Raw genomic sequence first — 14,913 nt, forward strand, 5'->3', positions numbered from 1 at the left:
AAAGCATCCCCAAAGAATGATGTTTCCACCTCCATGCTTCACGGTTGGGATGGTGTTCTTGGGGTTGTACTCATCCTTCTTCTTCCTCCAAACACGGCGAGTGGAGTTTAGACCAAAAAGCTCTATTTTTGTCTCATCAGACCACATGACCTTCTCCCATTCCTCCTCTGGATCATCCAGATGGTTATTGGCAAACTTCAGACGGGCCTGGACATGCGCTGGCTTGAGCAGGGGGACCTTGCGTACGCTGCAGGATTTTAATCCATGACGCGTAGTGTGTTACTAATGGTTTTCTTTGAGACTGTGGTCCCAGTTCTCTTCAGGTCATTGACCAGGTCCTGCCGTGTAGTTCTGGGCTGATCCCTCACCTTCCTCATGATCATTGATGCCCCACGAGGTGAGATCTTGCATGGAGCCCCAGACCGAGGGTGATTGACCGTCATCTTGAACTTCTTCCATTTTCTAATATTTGCGCCAACAGTTGTTGCCTTCTCATCAAGCTGCTTTCCTATTGTCCTGTAGCCCATCCCAGCCTTGTGCAGGTCTACAATTTTATCCCTGATGTCCTTACACAGCTCTCTGGTCTTGGCCATTGTGGAGAGGTTGGAGTCTGTTTGATTGAGTGTGTGGACAGGTGTCTTTTATACAGGTAACGAGTTCAAACAGGTGCAGTTAATACAGGTAATGAGTGGAGAACAGGAGGGTTTTTAAAGAAAAACTAACAGGTCTGTGAGAGCTGGAATTCTTACTGGTTGGTAGGTGATCAAATACTTATGTCATGCAATAAAATGCAAATTAATTACTTAAAAATCATACAATGTGATTTTCTGGATTTTTGTTTTAGATTCCGTCTCTCACAGTTGAAGTGTACCTATGATAAAAACCTGCAAAATCGTCAGCAGGCCACAAAGCAGGCCACAAGCACCGCCAGCATTCAAAAGTGACCAAAACATCAGCCAGGAAGCATAGGAACTGAGAAGTGGTCTGTGGTCACCACCTGCAATTCACTCCTTTATTGGGGGTATCTTGCTAATTGCCTATAATTTCCACCTTTTGTCTATTCCATTTGCACAACAGCATGTGACATTTATTGTCAATCAGTGTTGCTTCCTAAGTGGACAGTTTGATTGCACAGAAGTGTGATTGACTTGGAGTTACATTGTGTTGTTTAAGTGTTCCCTTTATTTTTTTGAGCAGTGTATATATATATATATGTAGTTGCATTCAAATATATTGGCCCCGTTGCATAATTTACTATTTCTTCTCAAATAAGTTGAAATTGAAGGGGGCAGTGGCGTCGTGTAGAAATACACCCACCAGTTGAAGCTCATTTACAGTACTTCTACACAATTTAAAAACAATAAAATGCTATTTGGAGAACAGCAAAAACTAACAAAAATGCCCCAAGACATTATCACAGCAATATTAGGTTTATTTTTGGTTTAAAGTTCTGTGGAATGCGTGCACAATGTACTCCTCAACTTCATCATACAGAGGCTAGATGGACTCATTTAGCCTACTTGTGGAACAGCGCATACAGTGCAATGAAATAGATACATAATACACACTGTCAAGGCCGACTTCAAATACCGACATCAATGTGAAAGTAATAGCAGATAAATCCTACACATGCATTAAAATAAAAGGCATAGGCTACAGCAAAAGATTTACATAGGTCTACAATCGACAATGACTCATAAAGACAAACAAACTTGACCAAGGAATGAAGAAAATCATGGAATAAAAAAGGAAAATCTACATTTAACATTTAAGTCATTTAGCAGACACTCTTATCCAGAGCGACTTACAAATTGGTGCATTCACCTTATGATATCCAGTGGAACAACCACTTTACAATAGTGCATCTAACTCTTTTAAGGGGGGGGGGGGTTAGAAGGATTACTTTATCCTATCCTAGGTAATCCTTAAAGAGGTGGGGTTTCAGGTGTCTCCGGAAGGTGGTGATTGACTCCGCTGACCTGGCGTCGTGAGGGAGTTTGTTCCACCATTGGGATGCCAGAGCAGCGAACAGTTTTGACTGGGCTGAGCGGGAACTGTACTTCCTCAGAGGTAGGGAGGCGAGCAGGCCAGAGGTGGATGAACGCAGTGCCCTTGTTTGGGTGTAGGGCCTGATCAGAGCCTGAAGGTACGGAGGTGCCGTTCCCCTCACAGCTCCGTAGGCAAGCACCATGGTCTTGTAGCGGATGCGAGCTTCAACTGGAAGCCAGTGGAGAGAGCGGAGGAGCGGGGTGACGTGAGAGAACTTGGGAAGGTTGAACACCAGACGGGCTGCGGCGTTCTGGATGAGTTGTAGGGGTTTAATGGCACAGGCAGGGAGCCCAGCCAACAGCGAGTTGCAGTAATCCAGACGGGAGATGACAAGTGCCTGGATTAGGACCTGCGCCGCTTCCTGTGTGAGGCAGGGTCGTACTCTGCGAATGTTGTAGAGCATGAACCTACAGGAACGGGTCACCGCCTTGATGTTAGTTGAGAACGACAGGGTGTTGTCCAGGATCACGCCAAGGTTCTTAGCACTCTGGGAGGAGGACACAATGGAGTTGTCAACCGTGATGGCGAGATCATGGAACGGGCAGTCCTTCCCCGGGAGGAAGAGCAGCTCCGTCTTGCCGAGGTTCAGCTTGAGGTGGTGATCCGTCATCCACACTGATATGTCTGCCAGACATGCAGAGATGCGATTCGCCACCTGGTTATCAGAAGGGGGAAAGGAGAAGATTAATTGTGTGTCGTCTGCATAGCAATGATAGGAGAGACCATGTGAGGATATGACAGAGCCAAGTGACTTGGTGTATCTACACATTATGCCCTCACCCGTGATTCAGCACTGCTGAATCGACATTGCATCGGTGCAGGTAGGTATACTGGAGCTCTATGGCATGTGGCGGGACGGACAGCATCTCTGTCGAGTAGCCAGAATTATTCCGTTTGTGGGCAGTTACACATTTTTTGGGGACAGTTGAGTAGCCTACAGTACTTATATACAAATCATAACAGGCATGCAGATCTTTAGAAATGGTAGGATCAATTGTAAATTGGCACTCGTGTGAAAAAGGTTGCCTACACCCTGCTATAGGCTATGTGAAGTCACACTTGTGGAACTGCACATTCAGTGTACTATGACAGTGTCATTGTCTCCTGCGCTTCCCACCAAAATTGTTGCTCTGCATTCATTGATGTTCCTTATAATGTGTTCGCCCAGATAATTTGTGTATTTGCCTAATTGCATTATGCACCAGGGAAATGAAACATTCTGGAAATATTGCATTGCATCAACAAGGTGGGTCTGAGAATATCGAAACATTGCATCTACGAACAGATTGCTCGGAGAATACTGAAACATTTTGTATCAACGAGAGGGCTACGAGAATATTAATATTGCAACATGGCAGCCAACGCGGAGGCAGCCCGCGATAATCTTTCTCCGGGCTAGCTTGTCACTCTGTCTGATGCCTACACAACATATGGGTGCTCATTAGCCTATATAAAAAACAGCCCTACATCCACGCTATTGTTAAATAACGTAGCAGTATTTAATGATGTTTTGCCAAGTGATAGCAAGAGTGATAGAGTGAGAGGGCACATATATACATATACTAATCAGGGGGAACGGGAACCAGGCGTACGTAATGAGACAGTTCAGTGACGCCTAGAGGCCGGTGGCGTAGACCTCCGGAACTGGCGCACGGAATGAGCAGCAGTACCGGGGGATCCATGCCATTGTCTTTCAAGCCAAAAACAAGACATGCATTTTGGGGAAATGCTCTAAATAGCAAGTTGTTCAATTATGTTTAATTTTGGGGCAGCAGGTATTAGAGTGTTGGGCCAGTAACCGAAAGGTTGCTGGATCGAATCCCCGAGCTGACAAGGTAAAAATCTGTCGTTCTGCCCCTGAACAAGGCAGTTAACCCACTGTTCTCTGGGCGCCGAAGACGTGGATGTCGATTATAGCATCCCCCCGCACCTCTCTGATTCAGAGGGGTTGGTTTAAATGCGGAAGACACATTTCAGTTGAAGGCATTCAATTGTACTACTGACTAGGTATCCCCCTTCCCCTATTTTCAAACCTAAATTGCACTAGCCTACTGGGCTAATAAATTCAAAAAACAACTATCACAACATATATATTAATAGCAAAAAAACTGCTTTTGGTTTTGAATGGTCACCAAAAAAGAGGGCTCCCCACCTCCCAATTCAATATTAAATTAACCCCAGGCTATCAGATTAAAACAAGGTTTACAAATCTCCATTGAGAATGCTTTTAAACCACAGTTCAGGGAATTACTTTTGATTTTTCCAATCTCTCTGACCAGAGTTGTGGATATGAGCTTTATGCAATGGTGGACCATTCAGGACATTTGTATGGTGGACATTACACTGCTACAATCAAGTCCTATGAGGATCAGAATTGGTATCACTTTGATGACACCAAAGTTACAATGGTAAGAGAGATTTCTTTGTCGTTATACCTTGTCATAAATATATTGTGCTGTTTAACTTTGGGTAAACTAGACTAGACAAGTGGTATGTCTATTTAAATGAGAATGTATTTGGGAATTGGGAAACTAATACCATTCTCCTTAATACATCTTCCAAGGTCAGTGTATGCACAGCATATTACAATGAATTATAACTCCATTATAAAGTGTTTCTCACAATCCTCCCATACAGATCCAATCACCATCAGCCAAATCCTGCAGTATTTGTCTGATTATGTACAAAAGATCATCAAAAGTCAGAGGTTTTGATCAGTTTACTCCTCTTTAAAGAAACTTAACATAAATTATACTCTGTCTTCAACCTTGCCTTAATAGTTCCTGTTGGATCCATGTAGATCTGTGATCCCATAGAGTACATATGTATGGCTAAAACTGAAATATTATTAATGAACCAATTGCTCTGTGTAATATATTTCTTGTCAGTTGATTCGGTACAGGGAGATACACACTCTAAAACCTTCAAAAGTCGTCAGGGTGCTGACAGACAAAAGGGACTGAATGATGATGTGACAAAGGAAGATGAAAAGAAGAAAAGAAGAGAAGAGGAAATGAGGAGACGAGAAGAAGAATTGATGAGAAGAGAACAGGAACTCAAGAGAAGAGAAGAGGAACATATGTGGAGAGAAAGGGACCTGAGGAGACGAGAAGTGGAAGGGTTGAGAAGAGAAGAAGAAATTAGGATGGAACAGATTAAACGAGAAGAGGAAATGAAGATGGAGCAGATTGGAAGAGAAAGGGAACTGAAATGGAGAGAAGATGAAATGACGAGAAGAGAAAAGGAACTGAAAAAAAGAGAAGAGGTACATTTGTTGAAATACAAGTGAAGGGGAACTTAAGAACAGAGAATATGAATTTATGAGGAAAAATGGGGCAGGAAAACATAATCAGTAGTTAGCTATATGTAGCCCAGAGGTTAGAGGGGCGGACCAGTAACTGGAAGGCTAAACTGGCGATTGGAACATTACTATACTAACATTTACTACCGATGTGCCTTGAACAAGGCACAACCCTTAAACTGCTCCAGACTCTTGTGTGTGTTTATATAGTATGTGATGTCCAGGGGCACAAATAAATTAAACTATTTGATTTATGTACAGGGGAATTTCAATCATCCTTGTTGTTCATTTTACTCAGATGTGTATATCCTAGACATAGTAAGTCGCCTTGGTGGCTCATAGGGCAGGAGCATATCTCCATAGATTGAGCCAGTATACCCACTGCACAGGACAATAGTATATCGCAGGGCCTTACCCCAAATCTAGCTTGTTAATGCTGAGTCCCAAGTAGAGACACATCAGGTAGCATTTTTAAAAACTTTGGTGAGACTCGGCCTGGGAACAAACTCACAACCTTCCATTGTCAAGGTGGACACTCTCACCACAAGACCACTGAGAAAGACGTATTTAAGTTATATTGTAGTGAACCGCATAGACAGCTATGTGTGCCTGAGTTATGTTTTTCCTTTGTTGTGTTGTTGTGCTGCACTTTACCATTAGCCAGGTTTCACTGGGTCCGGCATGCCAGTCAACCTGCTATTTGCCAACCACAACTGTAGTATTATTTCATGTGATTATAATCCTCTAGAGAAAATGTCATGGGATGCAATAGAAATAAACTATAATTGAGTGATGTCCCTACAGTAACAGATCACAAAATGTTTAAACAAAAATGAATTTTTTTAATGTTTCAATTATCACATTGTAAATGTAAGGATTAGCCCCAGAGAAAAATAAACATATTCTACATGATCATAAATGTATTTTTCTGTCTGTCAGGTAGGCCTAACACTTGACCATGACCACATCTGGTATACCTTGCCACATAACTTGTGCAGTAAAGAATTAAGAATTTACATATACTGTAACTCTAACCTTTAATCTGGGTGGACATTACACGTTTTTTAGCCTGACCTATGGGCTCCTATGTCAGCACTGTGAATGCTATGAGACCACAATATAATCTTGAACTGCCTCAAACTGATAAAAGTAGCATGCTGCCTCTGCGGCCCACAGTGACCAATGTGTTTCCAAGAAGTCACATGATTTAACAGACGCTGAAATCAACTATTCATTAACAGTTGAATTGTACAAACCAAAATGTACTCCAGACCAATGAGAAATGCAAAGCTGACTCAACAAAGCTGAGTTGTCCTTTGACCGTCAACTGGATTTGTTGTTCAACATAGATTTAACTTTCTCTTTCAATGTGACTTGTTTCTGTAATATGTAACATTATCCTTCACTTAGTCTTTATTACGGCCTGCTGATAATGTTTATTATCCCTGTGGAGTATAATAAAACTTTGTACTGGTGTAAATGCTCCCATATTCATGTACCCAGTGTTTCTAATAAGTCACTTGATTTAACAGATGGGGGAATTAGACTTGCATTCACACGTTAGCAAATAGATTCGTTTTTCTCAATCATAAACATTTACTGAAACAGAATTAACTTTCTGAAAACAGGTATCACATCTCTCTTAAAAGCTCCTTTGTGTTTTGCAAAAAGGCTTCCCTGTTATTTCACAGCCTGGTGTTTGACCGCCATCAATCCTCCCATGTCACCCCGCTCCTCCGCACACTCTACTGTCTCCCAGTCGAAGCTCGCATCATCTTCAAGACCCTGGTGCTTGCCTACGGAGCAGCAAGGGGAACTGCACCTTAGTACAGTCTCCACCTAGGCTGCAGTCCTGGGGGTCTCCACTGCTGTCGGTCTCCTGGCTGTCCTGATAGTCGCCTAAAGGGCCAAAGCATTTATCCAGATAAAAATGATCCTGCGTTGTCTCAATCCTGGTTCCCCATTGAATTGTATTCCTTTTTCATTTTAGAAAGACAGAAACACAATATTTTGACCAAATGTCATGGGATCATATAATATGATCTTTGGAAAAGTGGACACCTAGTCAGTTGCAAAACTGAATACATTCAACAGAAATGTGTCATCTGCATTTAATCCAACCCCTCTGAATCAGAGAGGTGCAAGGAGCTGCCTTAAATCGAAAGCAGATTTTTCCACCTTGCCGGCTCGGGAAATCAAACCAGCGACCTTTCGGTTACTGGCCCAACTCTCTTATGCGCTGGCTACCAGCCGCCCTATCGTAGCATGTCTTTATTATACTTTATGGTCTACTGTTTATTTTATCTACCCTGGAGGATAAGAGGTGACAACATTGCACTGGTGTAAATACCTAATCAGGTACATAGTGTTTACACAAAGTCACATTTAACAGAGGCCATCAGTGACCTGCAGTTGGACTTTCCCCAATGTGATTAAAATAACTGCTGATAGAAACTGGGAATTTAAAATGGGTTTCTGAAGTTTATTGTTGGAAATTAATTTGATACATGTTCAGTAATTGTTGAAAATGATAACACACGGAGCGCTGGTAGCCTATTTCACCAAATACATTACAAATGTGTTTAGGTAACTTGTTTGTATAATAGGCAAATGTGTTCCTTGAAGCAAGGAAATTGATTGAGAATGAATGACTGTTTCTCTGTGAAAAGTCCAGCAGATAGAAATAATCCACACTTTATTTTGATCATATATCAAGTAAGGCTACTCTGAGATGATAACATGTTGACTCTGACAGGTAATTTTAATTTACTTATTGTAAAATCATGAAAACCTTTCTGACTGCCATTGTGGTTACGTTCAGAACTTGCGGTTCTGAATGTCAGTCTACTGTATCAGTCAAGATCTCTGTTGATGAATGTAAACACAGTTATTCATAATTTCCTCATTCCCCTCACTGTTTTGAACACACCATTGTTTGATGGGCTATCATCAGTTAAAATGTGTATACGCTTGGCACGAAACTGAATTTTCCATTGAAGCTAGAATCCTTAATTTAAACAATAACAACGTGGTCAGTCCACCTGTGTTTAGGAAAAAACAGAGGGTTATAACCACTCTCAAATTCATAGACAAAGCTACGGATGCAACTACTGACCATCCATGACAGTTTTAACCATGTTTTGAGGATATACTGTTTTTGTTTGCATGTACATTTTTTATAAACATTGGAGAAAAACAAGCTTGTTTTCGGGTTTCTGATGGGGTACAAATAAGCTCAGGCATTTATAAGTTAGATTTTTTAAGAATTAAAGGGTATATATCATTAATTTATATGTCCAAAAATAGATGTAGCGAATGTAGCAACTAAGCATTCCAGCTTTAAGGGGGTAAGTACTTAACTTGTGCATTCACAAGAAGATACATTTGTCTTGGATTGTCCAATGGTTTGTAGATTTCCATCATTGTCATGAAATAGAAATACATCAACATTAAACATATTGGGACGCTAGTGTCCCAACTGACAAGCACCCCCAACCCCCCCCTCACTGATTAGCATCGCGTCACAATGAAAAAGGAAAATCTAAATATCATAAAATCACAAGTCCAAGACATCAAATGAAAGATACAGATCTTGTGAATAAAGCCACCATTTCACATTTTTAAAATGTTTTACAGGGAAGACAAAATATGTAAATCTATTAGCTAACCACGTTAGCAAAAGACACCACTTTTCTTTGTCCACCATTTTTTCTCTCCACCAGTAGCTATCACCAATTCGGCCAAATAAAGATATTGATAGCCACTAACCAAGAAAAAACCTCATCAGATGACAGTCTGATAACATATTTATTGTATAGGATAGGTTTTGTTAGAAAAATGTGCATATTTCAGGTAGAAATCATAGTTTACAATTGCACCCACCATCACAACTCGACTAGAATAAATACAGAGAGTAACGTGTATTACCTAATTACTAATCATAAAACATTTCTTAAAAATACACAGCTCACAGCAATGGAAAAACACAGATCTTGTGAATTCAGACAATATTTCAGATGTTCTAAGTGTTTTACAGCGAAAACACAATAAATCGTTATATTAGCATACCACATATGCAAACGTTACCCGAGCATTGATTCAAGCCAAAGAGAGCGATATCGTTATCATCGCCAAAATATATTAATTTTTTCACTAACCTTCTCAGAATTCTTCCGATGACACTCCTGTAACATCATATTACAACATACATATAGAGTTTGTACGAAAATGTGCATATTTAGCCACAAAAAAACGTGGTTATACAATGAGAATAGTAGCCAACCTGGGCTGAAAATGTCGGGCGCCATTTTGGACAGTGACCTAGCGTAATGAATAACTAATCATAAACTTTACTAAAAAATATAGGGTGGACAGCAATCGAAAGATAAATTAGTTCTTAATGCAATCGCTGAATTACATTTCTAAAATTATCCTTACTGTGCAATACAAGGTTCGCCAAGCGAAGCTACACAAAACAAAATGGCGGCTTATGCGTTTGACATTTTTCAACAGAATAACGATTTATCATCAAAAATAGTTCTTACTATGAGCTGATCTTCAATCAGAATCTTGGGCAATATATCATTTCTCCGGTCTAATCGTCTTTTGGTCGAAAGATGTCCTCTTGTCCTGTTGAAATGGCCACTAACGTTCGACCGGTCCTGGAAACGTGCCCAGCGCTTCAAAGTGCATAACAAAGAAATGCCTCAAAATCGCACTAAACGGATATAAATTGCTATAAAACGGTTTAAATTAACTACCTTATGATGTCTTTAACACCTATAACGAATAAAAACATGACCGGCGATATATAAGTGGCTAAAAAAAAGCTTGGAAGGAGGCCAGTCCGACGACCACTCTGAGTCGAGCGCACTGTTGAAAAGGACGTTCTTTCCGCTCCAGGGTCTATTTATAGAGCCCGGATTGCGCAATCCACTCCATTCAAAATCTCCCCGCTTACTGACATCTAGAGGAAGGCGTAGGCAGTGTTTGTAGCATCATAGCATTCACAGGGACTTATGAACTGACCTGGGAGCAGGGGCCAAGATTTCTGAAATCTCACTCCCTGGCAGGAAAAGTGCTGTAGAATGAGTTCTGTTTCACTCAGAGACATAATTCCAACGGTTATAGAAACTAGAGAGTGTTTTCTATCCAATAATAACAATTATATGCATATTGTACGAGCAAGAATTGAGTACTAGGCAGTTTAATTTGGAGACCAATTTTCCCTAAGTCGAAACAGCACCCCCTATATCCCAGAGAGGTTAACGGATGCTGCTCTTCACATTTCTCTGTCCGCTTATCTATAATATGTTCAGTGGGGTTCGAAATGATTGACAACGCTTGATAAAGATGAGCAAAAATGACTGTAAAAATGATCTTCAAATACTGAGCTATATTGTATTCAACAAAAAAATGCTAGTACAATTGCTCAGGGGGAGAGATTTTGTTTAACAAGTAATATTTTTTTTCTCTCAAAAAGGTAGGGGTCAAAATGATTTACACCGCTGTATTCAATAACTTTCAATACCTGACCTTGCGAGGACAACGGCCCTTAACCTTTTTCTAAGATGTTTTATGAGTTGGAAAAAGCATTGGGAGGGACCTTAGACCAATCCTCCATACAGAATCCTTCCAGATCCTTGATATATTTTGTCTGAGCTTTTGGACTGCCCTCTTCAAATCAAACAACACGTTTTCAATGGGTTTCAAGTTCAGAGACTGAGATGGCCATTGAATTTAATTTTATTTTGGATATCAAATTAAATGGCCCGTGGCAGACCACCCAGACCTGACCCCGCCTGATGCATCAGTCTAGCTCCTTCGCACACGGTACTCTGCCTAGTGACTTTCCCCTATTCCATCTGTAAGCACACTGTGGGATACGCTGGGAGCAGCAATATCCAAGAGATAAACCCTCACAAAAATATCTCCTTTAGTCAATCATTTAAACAACGCCCAAGACGCTTCCAGACTACTGGTGGAGTGAGTCGCATACACCGCTGGTTAACCCTTGTCCCTTGCTGTTATATGCCAGGGAGATAGCCTCCACCATCCATTGGGCGAGATGCTGCTTAAAGAGCACCTTGCCAGGAGCTGGATTAGCAAAATAGACAAAAATCTTGTCACATAATCGGATATCCCGGGTCTGTTGAATGTACGTGCATAAAGCTTGCACCGAACACAGTGCATGCAGCCTCTGTTGCTCTTCAGAAGAAAACGGTGGAGGCAAAAAGGGTAATAGCTCAAAAGCTAAGGACCTGCAGGACATACAGTAGCCATGACATTCGGGGCGAAGGCCTCATTTGGTCGCATGTTAGAGTCACATGGGGTGAACTGAGGACAGGATGGGTGTACAGATAACACGTGGAGGTTCTCAACACGTTTAGCCAAGGCCAAAGCCATGAGCTGGGAGGTTTTGTAGTACAGGAACTTCAAATCCACCGACTTCGGAGGCCGCACACAGTGTCTCCAAAGCCAGTCCCATGTGGGTGCAATGGATTTAGGGACCGTTCTGAGAAGAAGTACACCTTTGAGGAACTGCACCACCATGGTGAGGCTCCATCAATTCCAATTACATGCTGAGACAGCGGCCATGTACACTGTTAATGTAGAGAATGCTTCAAAAGCTCCTGTAGGAACATAAGGATGCCGCTCACAGAACACTGAAAAGGAACAAGTCCTCCAGAACTAAAAGGCTTGCACTTATACGCATACAGCCTTCTCGTGAAGGATTCCCTTGCAGACTGAATGGTAGCAATTACATTTAGAGGGAAACCTCTGGCCCATAGGAATCCACTCTCTGGCCTCGCTTGCCAAACCTGCCACAACAGGTCCCTGCGCAATGGAAGTTGCCACGGGTCCACGCCTAAAAGGTGAATGCATGACGTAAGGCTGCCTGCCAACGGGGAGCCAGAATAATTAATGGTAAGTCCTCCCGGCACACCCTCTCCAACCTGGGCTGAAACAGATCTACTGGTGGAAACCGTAAAGGAGGATCAGAGGCCACTGGTGCGCCAGAGCAACCATTCCCAATGGGGCACTCGGGACCCTCATAGAGAAAATAGATGACAATGAGTGTTTTCTTTCCATGCGTAAAGATCCACGTCGGCCCTGCCGAAAATTTACCATACCTGGGAAAGCCTCCACTACTGAGCGATAGGGTCCCACCTGGATATAAGATCTGTACCCGAGTTGAGGAAACCGGGGACATGCGCCCCCCAAAGCAAAAGCATGTGCACACTGCTCCCCAGCAATAGGGAGCGAGCCAACGTTAGGAGGAAAAGAGACAGTCTCCCCCCATCTGTTGATGCACGCCAGCACTAAGATGCAGTCGGTTCTGACCAGCACAAATCGGCCTGACAAAAACAGGAACACCTGAAGTGACAGGCTTAGGCTGCGAGATATGTCCAGTTGAGTGGCTAGCACTCAGCGCGGGAAGGGCCTGTGTAACGGATGTGAAATGGCTAGCTAGTTAGCGGGTGCGCGCTAGTAGCATTTCAATCAGTTACGTCACTTGCTCTGAGACTTAAGTAGTGTTGCCCCTTGCTTTGCAAGAGCCTCGGCCTTTGTGGAGCGATGGGTAACGACCGTGCTTCGTGGGCAACCGTTGTTGATGTGTGCAGAGGGTCCCTGGTTCGCGCCCGTGTCGGGGCGAGGGGACGGTTTAAAGTTATACTGTTACATTGATGCTGTTGACCCGGATCACTGGTTGCTGCGGAAAAGGAGGAGGTTGAAAGGGGGGTGAGTGTAACGGATGTGAAATGGCTAGCTAGTTAGCGGGTACGCGCTAGTAGCATTTCAATCAGTTACGTCACTTGCTCTGAGACTTAAGTAGTGTTGCCCCTTGCTTTGCAAGGGCCGCGGCTTTTGTGGAGCGATGGGTAACGATGCTTCGTGGGCGACCGTTGTCGATGTGTGCAGAGGGTCCCTGGTTCGCGCCCGTGTCGGGGCGAGGGGACGGTTTAAAGTTATACTGTTACATTGATGCTGTTGACCCGGATCACTGGTTGCTGCGGAAAAGGAGGAGGTTGAAAGGGGGGTGAGTGTAACGGATGTGAAATGGCTAGCTAGTTAGCGGGTGCGCGCTAGTAGCATTTCAATCAGTTACGTCACTTGCTCTGAGACTTAAGTAGTGTTGCCCCTTGCTTTGCAAGGGCCGTGGCTTTTGTGGAGCGATGGGTAACGCTGCTTCGTGGGTGACTGTTGTCGATGTGTGCAGAGGGTCCCTGGTTCGCGCCCGGGTCGGGGCGAGGGGACGGTTTAAAGTTATACTGTTACACCTGCATTAACAATAGCCCCACGGGAACAACTTTCATCACAGAAGTCATTATTCCCAGCAGACATAGGTAATGGCAAAAACGCGCTATGTGACCCAGCTGAAATTTGGCTGAGCAGAGCCGAACGTGGTCCCCACAGTGATGGTACGTACATACCCCAACCAGAAGCCATGGATTACAGGCAACATTCGCACTGAGCTAAAGGGTAGAGCTGTCGCTTCAAGGAGCGGGACTTTAACCTGGAAGCTTATAGGAAATCCCGCTATGTCCTCCTCCAAACCACCAAACAGGCAACGCATCAATACAGGACTAAGATCAAATCGTACTACACCGGCTCCGACGCTCGTTGGATGTGGCAGGGCTTGCAAACTATTACATCCCACAGCCGAGAGCTGCCCAGTGGCACAAGCCTACCAGACGAGCTAAATAACTTCTCTGCTCGCTTAGAGCCAAGTAACACTGAAACATGCATGAGAGCATCAGCTGTTCCGGATGACTGTGTGATCACACTCTCCACAGATGATGTGAGTAAGATCTTTAAACAGATCAACATTCACAAGGCCGCAGGTCCAGAAGGATTACCAGAACGTGTACCCCCGAGCATGCGCTGACCAACTGGCAGGTATCTTCACTGACATTTTCAACCTCTCCCTGTCTGAGTCTGTAATACCAACATGTTTCAAGCTTTTTATTTTTATTAATTCGACCATTTAAAAAAACAAGCACACGTAAAACTTGAAAAAGCCATACATGCACATGAGTAAAACTATGGAGGATAACCCACAATAAAGTCTGGGACTTATTTCCATTGTGGTCCTCTTGAGACAAGATGGCTAGGCAAGATCGAACACAGATAAACAGAGTATGGATGTGAAATAATAAAACAAAAACAAAGAAGTACATCTATCTTATCATTGCAGTTACCTAATAGGGATTATTCATATGGGCACAGAAGACATCAAACATATTTTTACTTTATTTTTAAAGCTGTCCAGAGAGAACGTTGTTTTTATGGGCAGAGGTAACTCATTCCATTCTGAGGCTCCAGTATACAAGAGAGGGACCTATCCAAGCATTACTCCTGAACCTGTATAAGCACACATCAGCAACACCTGATCTGGTGCTGTGATTGTGTGCATCTCTAACACTAGGTATTTTCTTAAAATTGCACTGTTGGTTATGGGCTTGTTGTATTTGGCACATGTGACAAATACAAATTGATTTTATGTTGTGTCATGTTTCCCTGGAGGTTTTTGTCTAGCTCAAATGTTGTCAGATGTGCAG

At 42.8% G+C, this 14,913-nt stretch overlaps 1 long non-coding RNA gene across 1 annotated transcript; it reads left to right on the forward strand.

Moving 5' to 3' along the window:
* The first annotated feature begins 3,611 nt into the window (after positions 1–3,611).
* Positions 3,612–6,262, forward strand: LOC139561627 (uncharacterized). Its single transcript, XR_011672169.1, has 2 exons — positions 3,612–4,457; positions 4,687–6,262. It is a non-coding gene; the product is annotated as an uncharacterized lncRNA (long non-coding RNA).
* Positions 6,263–14,913: the final 8,651 nt, after the last annotated feature.

Source organism: Salvelinus alpinus, chromosome 31, assembly GCF_045679555.1.
Source record: "Salvelinus alpinus chromosome 31, SLU_Salpinus.1, whole genome shotgun sequence".
Taxonomy (NCBI): domain Eukaryota; kingdom Metazoa; phylum Chordata; class Actinopteri; order Salmoniformes; family Salmonidae; genus Salvelinus; species Salvelinus alpinus.